This window comes from Lycium barbarum, chromosome 11 (assembly GCF_019175385.1).
Source record: "Lycium barbarum isolate Lr01 chromosome 11, ASM1917538v2, whole genome shotgun sequence".
Classification (NCBI taxonomy): domain Eukaryota; kingdom Viridiplantae; phylum Streptophyta; class Magnoliopsida; order Solanales; family Solanaceae; genus Lycium; species Lycium barbarum.
In genome coordinates this window covers 29,332,761-29,350,853 of record NC_083347.1, presented here as the reverse complement: position 1 = coordinate 29,350,853, position 18,093 = coordinate 29,332,761, and positions in this window count along the sequence as shown.

The following is an 18,093-nucleotide window of genomic DNA, read 5'->3' as shown; positions in this document are numbered from 1 at the left end:
CTTTGGAAATTCACGATAATCAAATATGCGAACTTTAAAGACAGAACTAGAGTCAGTTACTCTTCTTCTTTTAGTACAATTGAGACTCATGAAACAAACACTGGAAATAAACACAGACTAAATCACATTGAAACCACGTCATACACTTGAACCAAAAAAAACAGTGCAGGTTATAAGTGTAGGACAAACTAAACAACAACCGAGATCATTCGAACATGTCTAAATCTAAACTAAAGCATAATGAAAGCAACCTAGAAACAAAGGTCTGAGTCTACCCTACCTTGATAATTACCAGCTTAAGACAACATGATATGGGGGATACAAAGAGAAAGATAACAGGGCAGTAACAGTTCAAGATATGAGAGATGCAACACACACAAACTAGAGACTATAGGGGAAAAGATATCCATCATACTTTCTGGATACAAAGCAGGCAAACCAACCAATTAGCTTCAACATAAATAAAAATGACCACTGATGGACATATCCTAACCAGCAGATTAGCTTCAACAAAGATCCTTAATAATCTTATCCGACTTGAACAAATAGCAATCGAGCCAAACATGCTCATTTGAACAACATGTCATGTAAACTAGCATTTCACCACATACCTAACTAATAGATAAATACATCGCAAACAGACATACCAATCTTCTGATAGTAACAACAGGGAAACGTCATACTATTACAAATTTAACTAAAATGTAAACATAACAACAACACGACCTAACAGAAACCCAAATATATATATTTGCATATATAACTGAAGGAAGGAAAGTTACATGAATTGAATCAATATGAGTTTGATTGAAGAATACTGACTTTAAACACCAAAATCACCTTACGAAAACTAGCAAATGACTAAACTAATCTAAACAGGTCCAAACAAACATGACTATGTTAAATTAAAGATCAAACGCTATCATCATAATCATCCCTTCGTGAACTCGTACGAACATCTAAACACCAACAAAACTGAAATTGAACTAAACTACAGTTAAGACATAACAAATGGGTGCTGTCAATTACCAAACTGAGACTAAACCAAATTAAGGCACGGACACGCAAACATTATTAATTACTAAATCGAACCTGGAATCATTAAACATGAACATGCATAATGACACTAAGCTGCTAAAATGAAATTATACCGATTGAAACAACAACACACACAAACATACCAAAAATTCCAGATTTGAAAGGAAAGAGTACACTGACCTTTTGTGGGTGCAGTGAAGTGGGTGTCGGCGGCTCGAATCTTCACTCGAACTCGAAGAAGTCGATTAAAGTAACAAAGTTTCCAACTAAAAATTAGAGTAATCGTTGGCTGATCTATGTTGATTAAAACTTGTGTTTTGTGGGATTTTTGTGGTTCCACCCCCTTGTTGATTCGAATTTCTTGCTAATCAAGTCCTCTCCGTTCTAAACCATGTCCAGTCCCCCTTTTACGGCTAAGAACTAAAGACATATTTATAGGAAAATATTAGGGTTTTGTTTTGTATTGAAGAAAGGATAGGAGCGTATGAGAGAGGGATGGAGGAGACAAGCGTGGGGGACAGGAGAACGTGACGAGCAGGGGGGCAGGCATGGAGATGGCAGAGGCGACTGAAGAGATGAAGGTGGAGAGAACGTGAGAGGGAGAGAGACGAAGGAGAGAGAAAGGGGAGCGGCTGAAGAGGTTTGGTTTAGGGGTGAAAAAAAGAAATAGAAAATTGGGCCGGGTCGGGTAGTTTTTGGGTTGGACCGGGTAGGACAAATGGGCTGGTCAGGTCCGAAAGTATGGGCTGGGTATTTAAAATGTGGGCTGATTATTTGGGTAGGCGAATAACATTGTATTTGTATTTTAAGCCATTAATTTGGCTGAAAATTGTTGGTCTTTCCTCCTCTACTTAATTATTTTTGGGCTTCTAATTTAATAACTAATACAAAATATATTAGGTGAAGACAAATAGTAATTAATATGTAGAAAAGTAAGGATTTTATAAAGTGTTGTTTTTGTAATTAATTTAACGATTCCAAACCCAAAAAATGAAACGCTGACGAACCATTTAAAATTTGTGATAAAGTAATACTTATAATGTTGAAAATAAAAGTAGCGAAAAATAATAGTAGTGAAAATAAAGTATTTAGCTCGTCAATAAATTTAGACACCCGAGTGAATAAAATTAAATAAAGGAGGGACAAAATTGGGTGTCAACACCCCCTTCCCAAAATCGATGATTTATTTGATCAATTACAGGGCGTAAAGTATTTTTCCAGGGTCGATCTTCGGCCTGGATATAATTATCTGTGATTCAAAGAGCAAGATGTCCCCAAGACGGCTTTCCGAACCAGATATGGCCATTATGAATTTCTTGTCATGTCCTTCGGTCTCACTAATGCGCCCACAGTTTTTATGGATTTAGTGAATCGAGTCTTCAAGCCATTTCTTGACATCTTCGTGATTGTGTTCATTGATGATATTCTGATATACTCTCGGTCAGAAGCAGAGCACACAGATAATTTGAGAGTAGTATTGCAGACGCTGCAAGATCGTATGTTGTATGCTAAATTCTCTAAATGCGAATTCTGGTTGAATTCGGTGGCGTTCCTTGGACATATCGTCTCAGATGAGGGCATCAGGGTGGATAATCAGAAGATCGAGGCAGTAAAGAATTGGCCGAGGCCCGCAACTCCTACGAAAGTTCGTAGTTTCTTGGGCTTAGCCAGTTATTATCGGAGGTTTGTGGAGAATTTCTCTTCTATTGTCGCTCCTTTGACGAAATTGACACATAAAGTAGCTAAGTTTCAATGGTCTGATGCTTGTGAAAGAAGCTTTTAGGAATTGAAGGATCGATTAACATCAACGCCTGTTCTGGCACTTCCTGAGGGATCTGAAGGTTATGTGTTGTACTGTGATGCGTGAAGGGTTGGATTGGGGTGTGTTCTGATGCAGCACGGTAAGGTTATTACATATGCTTCGAGGCAATTGAGGAAGCACGAGTAGAATTACCCGACTCATGATCTTGAGTTGGCAGCCGTTATATTTGCCCTGAAAATATGGCGTCATTATCTTTATGGATTTCATGTTGATATCTACACAGATCATAAGAGTTTGCAGTATATATTCAAGCAAAAAGAGCTGAAATTGAGACAACGAAGGTGCCTGGAATTAATGAAGGACTACAATATTGATATCTTATACCATTCGGGAAAGGGGAACGTCGTAGCTGATGCATTGAGTCGTAAGTCCATGGGCAGTTTGAAGCATGTGGGAGCTGATAAGTTAGAGATGAACAAGGATCTATATTGATTGTCTAGTCTGAGTGTGCGGTTACTTAACACAGGTGACGAGGGTGTTGTGGTTCAGAAAGCTACGTAGTTATCGTTAGTAACTGAAGTGAAAGCACGACAGTTTGAAGATCCCGAATTGGTTAAGATCAAGGAAGGCATCTCTTCTCAAAAAAAGCAATTGTTCGAGATATCAGATGATAGAGTTCTCAAATATAAATGTCAATGGTGTGCACCTAATGTTAAGGAGCTTCGCAAGTAAATTATGACGGAGATTCACCAGTCTCGATATTCGGTTCATCCCGGTTCTACTAAGGTGTACCACAACCTTCGTCAGTTATATTGGTGGAATGATATGAAGAATTGCATTGCTACATTTGTGGCTCAGTGTCCAAATTATTAGCAGGTTAAGATTGAACACCAGAAACCTGTTCGATTGCTTCAAAATATCGAGATCCCAATATGAAAAGGGGAAGATATTAATATGGACTTTATTACAGGATTGACTAGTTCTCGTCGGAAGTTCGATTCCATCTGGTTATTGTGGACAGGCTTACAAAATCAACACACTTTTTACCTGTCAGAACTACGTACGCAGCTGAAGATTATGCCAGATTGTATATCAAAGAGACAATTCGATTACATGGAGTTCTAGTTTATATTATATCTGACAAAGGTGCGCAGTTTACAGCTAAATTCTGGAGATCTTTCCAAAAAGGGTTGGGTATTCATATTAGCCTCAGCACTGCTTTCCATCCACAGACAAACGGACATGCCGAACGTACTATTCAGACGCTCGAGGATATGTTACGAGCCTGTGTATTGGACTTCAAAGGAAGCTGGGAAGATCATTTGCCACTTATTGAGTTTGCCTACAACAATAACTACCACTCTAGCATACAGATGGCACCATATGAAGCTTTATATGGGCGGAAGTGCAGGTCCCCTATTGGTTGGTTTGATGTCGGTGAAACGAAGTTGTTAGGACCTGAGTTAGTGCAAGAAACGGTAGAGAAAGTTAAGTTGATTCAAGAAAGGTTATTGATGGCTCAGAGCCTACAGAAGTCATACTCAGACAACTGACGTAGAGATCTGAAGTTTGCCGTGGGAGATTGGGTATTTCTTAAGGTATCGCTTATGAAAGGCATAATGAGATTTGGCAGGAAAGGCAAGCTTAGCCCCAGGTATGTCGGGCCGTATCAGATCGTGCAGAGAATTGGCCAAGATGCTTATAAACTTGATTTGCCACCAGAGCTAGAGGCAGTCCATCCGGTATTCCATGTCTCCATGCTTCTTAAATGCTTAGGCGATCCTTCTCGTATCACCCCTATTGAGGATATTCAAGTTATGAGGACTTGTCGCTTGAGGAAGTTCCTGTCGCCATCCTAGATCGTCAAGTTTGTAAATTACAAACTAAAGAGGCAGCTTGGGTTAAGGTATTGTGGTGGAATAATAATGTAGAAGAAGATATGAAAGCCCGAGACCCTTATTTGTTCCAATCTTCAGGTTTACATTGACATCCCCGCAATACGATACTTCCTTTCTCATTTCTATTTCCCAAGCTATATATATATATATATATATATATATATATATATATATATATATATATATATATATATATATATATATATATATATATATATGTTGTGTTAGGTGATATTGTTGAGTCAGGTGCAGCAAGTACATCCCGAACCACGGCAGATGACAGTTGAGGTGAGTTATGGCTAACTTATCTTGATTTTTGCATACTTAGATGGTCGTGTGAGGCCAAATTTCCATTGTTATGTTGTTGTGTGGCCCTGTGTGGATTTGGATATTGGTTTGAGATACTTGACAGGTTTTGGATAGCCCTGTTTATAGAGAAAACTCTGCCGAAATTTTTAGAAATCCTGAGAGTTGAGATATCCCTCAACATTCGAGGACGAATGTTCTTGAGGGGAGGAGGATATTACACCTCGTGTTTTCGTGTGTTATCATATCGTAAGGTGGCTAACATGCTAAAAAGGTAATGTTTTGAGGTATCTAAATAGTATGATAGTCGTATATTAAGTTTTGAAGTCAAACGAGTTGTGATACGAAAGTTGACAAAGGTCGTCGCAAGTTACGTTTATAAATTTCACTGAAATTTGGGTCAGATGTCGAAGAGATTTTCTCTAAATCTACTTGGAGTTACGGGGTGATCTAGCTATCAAATCGAAGGTCTACGAGTCTAGTTTCCATAGCATTCAACCGTTTGTCGATATGACCACGGAGTAGAAATATATTCGTATCTCCGTCCATGGACGCAAACTGCAGCGGGAACAGTGTGCTAGGTTGGTGGCTTTATTTTGCCCAAGTATAAATAGATGCCTTGGAACAAATTTTTCTCCATTTCCTCACCTTGAAAGACAATAGAAACCCTAGGAAAACTACTCTAGTCATCTTCCATCAATTATAAGCACACCTAAGGGCAAATCAAATAACCTCAACGTGGAGAACAACATGGCAACTTCGAAATTGTGATTTCTTCACTATTTCACCTTTCGGAGGAAAACCTTGCTTTGAAGTAACTTGGGGTTTAAAGTGATTTTCATGATCTAAGCTATATTTTAACCTCCTTTTGATTTATTTGAACTTCTACAAGTAATTAATCCTAAGAATTGGTTGAAAATTTCATAAGATATGTTCTTGCCATTCCTTAAAAAGCTCTTGTGAACATAGTTTGATTGTCGAGCTATTTTGTATGGTTTTGGTGTGTTGTTTGAATCTGTGGGAATATGGATAGGATCCTATTGATAAGAAGGAGTAGGAAAGTAGAATTTGGTTAGTGTTTTGCGGGGAAATTGAGCTACAAAAGAGCCTACGAACTTATGCTCGCGAGTTGCTCGCTTAAATGTCTAAATGAAGATTTTCATGAGCTATGAACTTGATTTTGATCTTGAATAGTTCGTTTTGTGTAGGAAGTCGTTCATAAGGTATTCAAGGACCCGGAAGACGCTTATAACTCTATCAACGAGGTATGTAGGGCTTTCTCTATATCTTTCGGCATGACTAGAACTCGAATGAACGTTTATTGAATTGTTTCGTTGAATTCAAATTGCTCCACTTCAAATTGATAAATACGATTAAGTCTAATGTTTTCTCATGAATAACTCACATCGAAGAAGATTTAAGTATTCTCATCTTCCCTTGTTTGTCGCTCAAGAGAATTAGGATTCTTTTGTTCGTTCTTTCTCCGATGTTTATATTGATCACGGCTACTGCTAGCTTGAACATGATGTCTACTTCTAATAAATACCTAAAACGCAACTTTCATCTTTCTTGTGCTAGTTGTCTCATAATTGGAAACCAAAGAACGTATCAAAAATAACGATAGTCGGAGGATAACGACAATAGGTTACTCAGACTCTTTTTATGATATCTCTTTTGAGGTCAGTCTTGCGTTGCACTTATCTATGTATTTATTTTCATTACCGAACCGCGCTATAGTCGGCGGGGTAGGTACTTATATGTGCACCTAGACATGTTTCTTTCTTTACCAAGCCGTGTTGTAGGCGGCCAGGTAGGCACATAGCTGTGCATCGTCACTGATCAGTTAGGCAGAGAGGATGTTATGATGATAAGCTCACCCCATAGAGGGATTTATTATTGTTATATGATATGATATATGCCCCCACAGTGAGGAATGATTTTACGAGCATGCATTTACATTTATGTTATGGTTATGGTTTCCCTCAGTGGCCTTGAACAGAGTTTCAGGTTGTTTCTAAATCCCTTCTCACATTATTTACATTATTTGTGCTTGCGCTTATCGCCCTACATATTCAGTACATATTTCGTACTGACGCCCTTTTGTGCACTGTGTTCATGCCCACATGTGCTAATAGACAGGACGGCGCGCCTCCGCAGTAGGACACCGAGATCAGTGATTGAGTATTGCACTCCACTTTTTTGGAGTTGCTGGTTCTGAGTCCATAGGTATAGATGCATATGTATACGTATAGTTTTGGGATATCTCGGGGGCCTTGTCCCGACCTGTTGATATTGTGTTACTCTTTTAGAGGCTTACAGACCAGTTGTCAGTGTATATATGTTTTGCTTGGCCTTGTCGGCCTCCTGTACAATTGGCATGACCGTGATATAGCCTTGTTGGCCTTAGTTTTTTTTTTATATATATATATATATATATATATATATATATATATATATATATAGGTTGTTTTTGGGTTCTTCTGCGTGTAGGTTGATACATTTGGTTCTTGTTAGTGTCATATAGAGGTCTTATCGGCCCATTATTCATATTACATGTCACAGATGCCATGGTTGGTTCGCTCGGGCCTTCGGGTGCCGAGTGCCGGCCACACCCTCAAGGTTGGGGTGTGACATATATTACATGCAAGTTCGATCCTGGCTATTTGCTTCCGCTGTTTATGCCTGTATTCCATCATTTACATCGACCACCACAGAGCAACAACGCGCAATTCCCCGGAGAATACATGAGCTATTCTAAAATCTTGACTGAATGATTCTTAAACCGGATAGAAAAAAAGAAGGAAAGTGGTAGGATGGGTCCCGCAATTAAAAGTTTTGTCCCATGAAGCAATCGGGGGATTTGTGTCACACTGTGGATGGAATTCGATGCTCGAAAGCATATGGTGTGGGGTGTGACTGATAAAGGACCTCTGTTTTTTGGAGATGATTAGGATTGATTTGTAAATATTAAAAATCGATGTCTAGAGATGCATGATGCTAGAGTTACCCAAAAATAACAGACAATTAATACAACCACAGTAACGAATAGACCATGATTAAGAGATTCGTGTAATGCTGCAAAATGATTAAGAATTAGTAATTTAGTATAGTTAATATGCAAGGGTGGTGAATCTATTGAAATACTTGATTAAATATGAAAACTTGATGGGTGAATGTTAAATATTGAAGACCTCCAGCATGATTTGGATGTAGTGTAGGATCTACGATAGATCTCAAGCACCGTATCAACCTATGTTTATGTTTAATCCTCCTACTGTTGTAGTTAATGAACTAAATCATGATGTTTTGGGTACTTATGTTTGTAGGAAGATTTCTGCTACTACTTGTCGTACTCTAGCTAAGTTAGGTAATCGTACTGTTATCAACTCCAATGTAATGCAGCATAAACTTGCAGGGTGGAAGTCAAAATTCCTTTCCACGACTGGTAGGTTAACTCTTGTGCAAGCTACCCTAAATGCCATACCAGCCTACTCTATGCAATACTTTTTTCTTTCCAAAAAAAAAAAAAAAAAATCAGCGGCATTTTCTTTGGGGTTCCATGATAGAAAGCAGGAAACTTCATTACATTAGTTGGTCTACCATTACCAAGTCTAAGCAGGAAGGTGGTTTTTCGGTATTGGGGAAGCTTCTCATAGGAACTTGGGCTCTTCTTACAAACCTTTCTTTGAGACTTTTTTCTAAATCTTCTACCATATGGGCTCGTTGCCGTAGTAATAAATAAATACGCCCATAGGACTTCCTCAGCAAACAGCTCATTTATTTGGAAAAATATTTTGAAAGGCTGGAAATTAGGCATGGATGATGTTTTTTGGAAAATTGGTAATGGGAAGACCATTGATTTTTGGAACCAAAGTTGGATTGCTCTTAATGTTAGGATCCGTATTTTAATTCATGGTCCTCTTCAAAGTGGTGAAAATTATGTTAACGTGGCTCATTATAGACAGGGTAATAGTTGGGATTTCAACGATCTATCCTTTGCTCTACCAAATGAGATTATAGATAGACTTTTACAGGCAAACTTTCCCATCAATGATACTATTACAGACATCCCCTACTGGGGTCTCACCTCAAATGGTCTATTCAGGCTATTCTATGACCAGTGCACCTCTATGGTTTTCGGGCCAGAGATTTGATAGATCTGCTCGTTCAGGGCCGAGTCCGAGTTTTTCAGGGTCTCAGTTTAGGGATGATTCGGGTCAGGCAAGGCCACCCGTACCATGATGTATCCAGTGTAGGAAGTCGCATTAGGGTCGATGCCGAGTGGGTTCAGATGTTTGCTATTCATGTGGTCAACCAGGCCATATCATGCGTGATTGCCCCTCAGTTCATGGTAGAGGTAGGACCCAACCTTCAAGGTCGATAGCCGGATCTTCAGCATCTATACACCCGATGAGGTCAGGTTCACATGGGCCAGTTGGCCATGGTAGAGGCAGAGGGAGAGTTCCCAGTTCTAGCGGTCCTCAGCACCGTGTTTATGCTTTGGCTTGATGCCAAGATCTCGAGTCTTCTCCTGACATGGTCACAGGTATATTATCGGTATTCTCTCATAATGTATATGCTTTGATTGATCCAGGCTCCAAATTGTCATATGTTACTCCCTATATTGCGGGTCGATTTAGGGTCGAACCAGAGTCGATCAAACCTTTCGATGTGTCTACACCAGTTGGTGAATCGGTAATAGCTAGCCGAGTATATAGAAATTGCATAGTTTTGATTTGTGACCGCCACACTACAGTTGACTTGCATGAGCTACAGATGGTAGACTTTGATGTCATTATGGGCATGGATTGGTTGGCCTCTTGCTATGCCAATGTTGATTGTAGAATGAAGATGGTTCATTTCCAATTTCTAAGAGAACCAGTTTTAGAATGGAAAGGGAATACGGCGTCACCAAAAGGTAGGTTTATTTCCTATCTAAAAGCAAGGAAGATGATCACAAAGGGATGTATCTATCATTTCGTCCGGGTTCAAGATTTAGAAACTGAATCACCGACTCCTCAGTCAGTTCCCGTAGTGAATGAATTTCTGGATGTGTTACCGGAAGAGCTTCCAGGCCTTCCTCCCGAACGGGAGATTGATTTTGCTATTGATGTATTGCTAGGCACTAAGCCGATATCTATTCCTCCCTATAGAATGGCTCCCGCAGAATTGAAAGAGTTGAAGGAGCAATTGAAAGACTTGCTTGAGAAAGGCTTTATTAGGCCTAGTTCATTCCCGTAGGGAGCACCCGTATTGTTTGTCTGAAAGAAAGATGGCTCCTTGAGAATGTGCATTGATTACCGGCAATTGAATAAGGTGACAATTAAGAACAAGTATCCTCTTCCGAGGATTGATAACTTATTTGCCCAATTGCAAGGTGCCAAATGGTTTTCAAAGATTAATTTGAGGTCTGGGTATCACCAAGTAAGGGTTAGGGATAAAGATATCCCTAAGACAGCCTTCAGAACAAGATATGGTCATTTTGAGTTCCGAGTGATGTCATTTGGGTTAACGAATGCGCCGGAAGTATTTATGGATTTAATGAATAATGTGTTCAGGCCCTTTTTGGATTTATTCGTGATCGTATTTATCGACGATATCTTGGTGTATTCTAGATCCGAGGCAGAACATGCGGACCATTTGCGTACTGTCCTTGGAGTCCTTCGAACTCGGGAGTTGTTTGAAAAGTTTTCCAAATGTGAGTTTTGGTTGAACTCAGTAGCCTTTCTGGGGCATATTGTTGCAGCCGATGGTATTCGAGTGGATAGTGAAAAGATTTCGGCCGTGAAAACTTGGCCCAAGGCCCACAACTCCTACGGAGGTTCGTAGCTTTCTGGGCTTAGCAGGTTATTACAAGAGATTTGTTGAAGGTTTTTCTTCTATCTCAGCACCACTCACAAGGTTGACCCATAAATCGACAAAGTTTCTGTCACGACCCAGCCCCGTGGGCCGCGACTGGTGCCCGAGCTGGACACCCATACACACTTACTTACCAAATCAGTATATCAACGACTTATCCATATCTTATTCATATCCAACATATATTAATTTATACAGATATTAATCTGAAGCGGTCGCATACAACATACTTATCATACAGAAGCCGCTAAGGCTGTCGTGGAACATATTACCCAAAGCATATACATAAGCATATATACATACAAGCCGTTAAGGCTATCATAACAAATAGGACCGCTTAGACGCAAACCGCACAGACATAACTGAACCATAACGACCCATGACCCACATATATGTCTACAGGCCTCTAACAAACACAACAGAATCATATGACAGGACAGGGCCCCGCCGTACCCCTGAACATACACATATATATACATAACGGAAGAGTCTGTACCAAAATATGGGCTCCAGAACAAGGGAGCACTCCAAGGTAGCAGAACAGATAGCCTAAGCTGTCGGGTCACTCCCGTGAACGTTAGTACCTGCGGTCATGAAACGCAGCCCCCGAAGAAGAGGGGGTCAGTACGGAAAATGTACCGAGTATGTAAGGCATGAAGTACAGTACAGGGGGATCATAGTCAAAAATAAAAACTTTCCAGAACCAGTATGACTATGTAAAATCATCAATACGTTTCCTTTATGTAATGAAATAGTATATATTTCAAATCATGAATCATGCACATATACATACATATACATACATATAACGTGTCCCGGCCCTTTAGTGAGGGACTCGGTGAATAAGGTCATACATATCAACATCATATACCATATGTACGTATAACGTGTCCCAGCCCTTTTATGAGAGACTCGGTGGATGGAATCATGTATGTCAACATCATGTATCATGTATACATATAACGTGTCCCGACCCTTTATTAAGGGACTCGGTGGATAGAATCATGCATGGCAGAATCATAGACCATATATACATAACGTGTCCCGGCCCTCTGTTGCGGGTCTCGGTGGATAAAGTCGTCATATGACATCCTGGCCACCATCCCCTTATCATCATATCATCAGATACATATACATATACATATAACGTGTCCCGGCTCGCAAGTAAGAGGGACTCGGTGAATAATGCAGTAGAGTACGCACGAGAACATGTCCTGGCCCAGGCTCAGTGAAATCCAAACTAAGGCTTGCATGAACAGAATAATGTGAAACCATATGCACATAAATCAAGACTCGATAGACAAGTATACTTACCGACTCCAGAAGGCTCAGAAACACGTTTTGGGTCAATCAGAATTAGTATACAAAAGTTAGGAGCTTTTGAAGTACAGAACCTTCTAAGAGCATTTCAGAAGCCATTTATGGAAAATCGAAGCAATGATCATATCAAGTGTTTTTCGAATATCGCATAGATCAAATCAAGTATAACTTTTGGAATCATGTGTACATATCATAATACATCAAAGACTCAATGGAATAGTCGAACGTGTTAGCATTTGAAAAATCAAGACTTTATTCATATCAATTATCTTTCGAATACCATTCGAAAACATTATTAAATAGATATTTGGACTTCATAAGTACGCATCAAAATCATATGAAGTAGCTTATGGAATGCAAGAACGTTAGCCATCCTAGTGGCTCTAAGAGCAAGAATTTCTTGAAATCATACATATACGTTCCTTTGCTCATTACATAAAGATCATGCCAAGAAAGAAAGGTAAGCTTTACATACCTTGCCCGCTTTCTACGCTAATCCGAACTTAAGTCTTTCGCTTCGCAAGATCTACAACAATATTCATATATGCCAATCATTAGCCATAAACACTTAGAATTCAATTCTAAACCAACACTTAATTTACAGAAATTTCGGCAGCATTTCCCCTGTAAATGCCACATCCCCGAGAATTCAACTCGGCTAAACATACAACAACAAATCCGAGAATTTAACTCGGCCAACTTAACAACAACAATGCCAACAATTATTCCAACAATATCGACAATCAATTCAAAACACATTCCAACGTTCACAACTTCTTTCTACAAACTTTGACGATCTTCCATTTACGTTCAATTCATATTTGCTCACACATTCAAGCACTAATACAAGATCATTCAAACACAATTCAAGAGCATTTCAAACAATCTACAAAATATTCAAACAGTTCCCCCAACACCATACTCCACCCGAAACTTTTACAAATGCAACGAAACTAAAACAACGTATTTTCTTCTTTCAAATTCATAAACTACAACACCAATGCACACTTTGGCAACTCCATTTTCCACAATTACATACAACCCACAACAAATTTCAATGCCAACTTGAACCATTTAACCTTTATTTACATCTCAAAGGCCACAACAACACAACTAACATGCTAAATAAAATTAACTCATCTTCCCTTCACCATACAACATCACACGGCAACACACACTCACACACACCCACACGGCCACACCCACAACACACTATTTTCATGCTTTTAATTCATTTCTACATACCATAACATACATAAACCTTCTATAATATATAAAAGAAGAGAAATTCTTACCTTTCTCTTCAATTTCCCACTTGCCACCAAGAGTGGTTTTCTTGCTTAAATAATTATACCACGTTGAAGAGGACTTTTGAATTAGTAGGAATACTAGAAGAATCAATTTTTTGAATCAAGACTGAAGGCTCCAATTTTTTTTCTTTCCTTTCTCTCCTTGGCCGAAACCCCCCATTGTTTTTGCTCTTAATTTTTTTTGTCTTGAATGTTCTTGAAACTAAGATGATAATGATATGGCCCTCTCTTTTTATATACTTGAATTAAAATTCCACATGGGCCTTGGCCCATGCCCCCCTTTGGCCGGCCACTTTTGTTGGGCCTTTTTTGTTTCCAAGCCCAACTTACTTATAACAAATTTTTGTAGTTCATGAGACTATTTTCCAAATTTCCAATTTTGCCCTTAGCCTTTCTCAATATTTCCGCGTCAATATTCTCATGAACATCTTATGTATTAAACAAGATCAAAAATATGACTCTGTTCTTAACTTCCCGCAATTATCTTAAATTATCCGATTACGTAAAATGCGGGATATAACATCCTCCCCCCCTTTTATTCTAGCAACCAGGGGGAAATATATAACTAGTAACCTGTACCCCTCTGTCTGTAATAATGGTCAAAGGAATTCCATGAAGTCGCACAATTTCTTTTAGATACAACCTGGCATAGTCTTCTGCCGAATACGTGGTTCTAACTGGGAGGAAATGAGATACTTTCGTTAGCCTGTACACAATCACCCATATAGAATCGTATCTGCCTCGGGAGCGGGGTAATCCTACAATAAAATCCATATTAATCTCCTCCCATTTCCAGGTAGGAATTTCCATTGCTTGCAATAAGCCCCCTGACTTCTGATGTTCTGCTTTCACCTGTTGGCAGTTCGAACATTACGCTACGAAATCTGCTATGTCTCGTTTCATGCCATCCCACCAATATAGCAATTTAAGGTCATGATACATTTTGGTCGTACCTGGATGGATGGAATACCGAGAATGGTGCGCTTCTTCTAAAATTCGCTGGCGTAATTTTGGCACATCCGGTACACACAGTCTGTCTCGGTATCTAAGAACCCCATCTAAGGAAACTGCAAATGGAGACTTCTCTTTCCCACGGGATACATCCCTGTGATGACACATCTGTGGATCTTCGTACTAGCGTTCTTTTATCTCCGCATTCAAGGGCGAACTGCAGGATCATTAACACTAATTCCTTCCTTACCCGAATCAATTACACGTACCCCAAGATTAGCTAGTTGATAGAGCTCACGAACCATTTCTTTCTTTTCTGAAGGGACTTCACTTAAACTGCCCATTGATCGACGGCTAAGTGCGTCTGCTACAACATTCGCTTTCCCGGGGTGGTATAAAATACTCACGTCATAATCCTTCAACAATTCCAACCACCGCCTCTGTCGTAGGTTCAACTCCTTCTGCTTAAAAATATGTTGAAGACTCTTGTGATCTGTATATATATCGACGTGCACACCGTACAGATAATGCCTCCATATCTTTAAGGCATGAATAACCGCAGCCAATTCAAGATCATGAGTCGGATAATTCTGTTCATGTTTCCGCAACTGTCTCAAAGCATATGCAATAACCTTGCCATGCTGAATCAGCACACATCCTAGTCCCACACCGGAAGTGACACAATACACGACATAACCATCCGTCCTTTCTCGAAGTGTTAACACTGGAGCTGAGGTCAATCTATCTTTTAGCTCTTGGAAACTACGCTCACAAGCATCATTCCACTGAAATTTCGCTGACTTCTGGGTTAGCTTCGTTAATGGGGATGAAATAGATGAAAATCCCTCTACGAATCTTCGATAATAACTTGCCAAACCCAGAAAACTACGAACTTCTATAGGCGTCGTAGGCCTTGGCCAAGTCTTCACAGCTTCTATTTTCTGAGTGTCGACTCGGATGCCATCATCTGAAATAACATGGCCTAGAAATTCCACAGAATTTGGCCAAAACTCCCACTTTGAGAACTTCGCATATAATTCTGGGGCTCGGAGAACGCCAAGAACAATTCTTAGGTGGTCTGCATGTTCTGAATCTGTGCGAGAATATACCAGAATATCGTCGATAAATACTATCAGGAAGAGATCCAAAAATGGCCTGAACACATTATTCATTAAATTCATGAACACCGACGGGGCATTTGTCAATCCAAATGACATCACTCGGAACTTGTAGTGACCATATCTTGTCCTGAAGGCAGTCTTAGGAATATCTGCTTCTCTAATTCTCACCTGATGATAACCCGATCTCAGATCTATCTTGGAAAACCACTTAGCGCCCTGTAACTGATCAAACAAATCATCGATTCTGGGAAGAGAACATTTATTCTTTATTTTCACCTTATTCAGCTGCCTGTAGTCGATACACATTCGTAGAGATCCGTCATTCTTCTTTACGAACAAGAATGGCGCTCCCCACGGCGATGAATTGGGTCTTATAAACCCCCCCTCATGTAAATCTTTTAGCTGTGCTTTTAGCTCTTTCAGTTCTGCCGGAGCCATTCGATAAGGGGGAATAGAAATAGGCTCGATTTCTGGTAATACATCGATAGTAAACTCGATTTCCCTTTATGGAGGAAGACCTGGAAGTTCATCCGGGAATACATATGGAAATTCATTTACTACCGGGACGGATTGGAAAACTGGTGGCCTTGCCTCCGTATCAATAACCCGAACTAGATGATAAATATAGCCCTTAGCTATCATCTTTCTCGCCTTGAGGTAGGAAATAAACCTACCCTTAGGGGATGTTGTATTACCCTTCCATTCAAGTACGGGCTCTCCCGGAAACTGGAATCGAACTATTTTCATTTGGCAATCAACATTTGCGTGGCAGGACGCTAACCAATCCATACCCATTATTACATCGAAGTCTATCATTTCCAGTTCAATCAAATCGACCCTAGTTTGTCGGTCACATATAACGACTACACAATTCTTATATACTTGCCTCGCTATTATGGGATCACCAACCGGGGTGAACACCTCGAAAGGTTTAATCGGCTCGGGTTCCACCCCGTTACAATTAGCAACATACGGGGTAACATAAGAAAAAGTAGAACCCGGATCAATCAAAGCATATACCTCACGGGAAAATATTGTCAAGGTACCTGTGATAACATTGGGGGAGGATTCATGATAATGTCGCCCTGCTAAAGCATATAGGCGGGGCTGAACAGCTCCTGAAGTAGATGCTCCCCCTCTGCCTCTGCCTCTACCTGCTATAGTCTGAGAAGTCTGTGCTGTCGGACGCACTGAAGAAGAACCCGCTGCTGAACCTGTGGGCTGAGTCCCTGCTCTATCTCTCACCTAAGGGCAATCCCTCATCATGTGACCAACTTTCCCGCAGGCATAACAAGCATCGGTACCCTGACGACACTGTCCGGAATGTAATTTACCGCACTGGCTACACCGCGGTACTGGGGGGTCTCCTCTGGCTAAAATCTCCCTTGAACTGAAAATCTGAGGCCCTCGAACTCTGGCCTTGTCCCGACTGAAAAGAATGATCAGACCTTCTGTCTGAGAACCTGGGAGGCGCACTGGTCGCTGACTGACCTGAGTGCCTAGAGTGCATCTGCCTCAGGCCCCCTCTATACCCGCTACTCGCTCCCATCGATCTAGCCCTCTTACCTTGTTTCCTTTCACCGTCACGCTCACTCCTTTGCTGTTGTTGTCATTCCTCAAGATTTTGAGCGTGAGCCTGTATCCGGGAAATATTAATCCCATCTTGCAAAGAGACCGTCAAACAATCTCTAAACAAGTGGGGTCCTAAACCACTCACAAATCTGTAGACTCTATCTCCCATGTCGGCCACCATAGTTGGAGCGTATCTGGCTAACGAATTGAACTGCATACTATACTCTCGAGCACTCATGCTTCCTTGCTTTAAATTCAAGAACCTATCCGCTCTAGCTCGGCGGACCTCAGGCGGCAAGTAATGACGAATAAAGGCATCCACAAATTCTTGCCAAACGGGAGGTGGTGCATTCTCTCCTCTTGATATCATCCAATTTTTGTACCATAGCACCGCCACATCGCGGAGTCTATAAGAGGCCAACTCTACCGATTCGGTCTCAGAAGCATGCATAAGTTTCAGCGTCCTCAACATCTCATCAACAAAGCCTTGGGGGTCCTCATCCGGCTTCGACCTGAAAAATTCCGGAGGATTTAAAGTCAAGAAATCACGGGCTCTGGTACTGGCGGAACAGTCACTCGGGCCCGCATTCGGCCGCTGTGCCTGGGCGGCAACCAATTGTGTCAGTAGGTGTATGGCCTCGGTCACTTGTTGACCCAAAGCAATTGGCGGAGGAATTGGGACTGAGGCTCCTCCCTGCTCTCCTACATTAGGCGAGGCCTCATTCTGTGATTCACTTTCCTCTACATTCGCCGGAGGCTCCCTTTCTGCCCGCTTCTTCGTCGCAGCTTTGTCTTTCTGGGCAGACGAACCAAAACACCAATTAAAAGACCGAAAAAAAAAACAAATACACCATGAAGATTCATCTTAGAAAAAAAATGTTTCACTTGAATTTTGCCTTCTCATATTTTTCGATATGTATAAGTGTGATTTTTAATATGAATTTCTATGTATATTT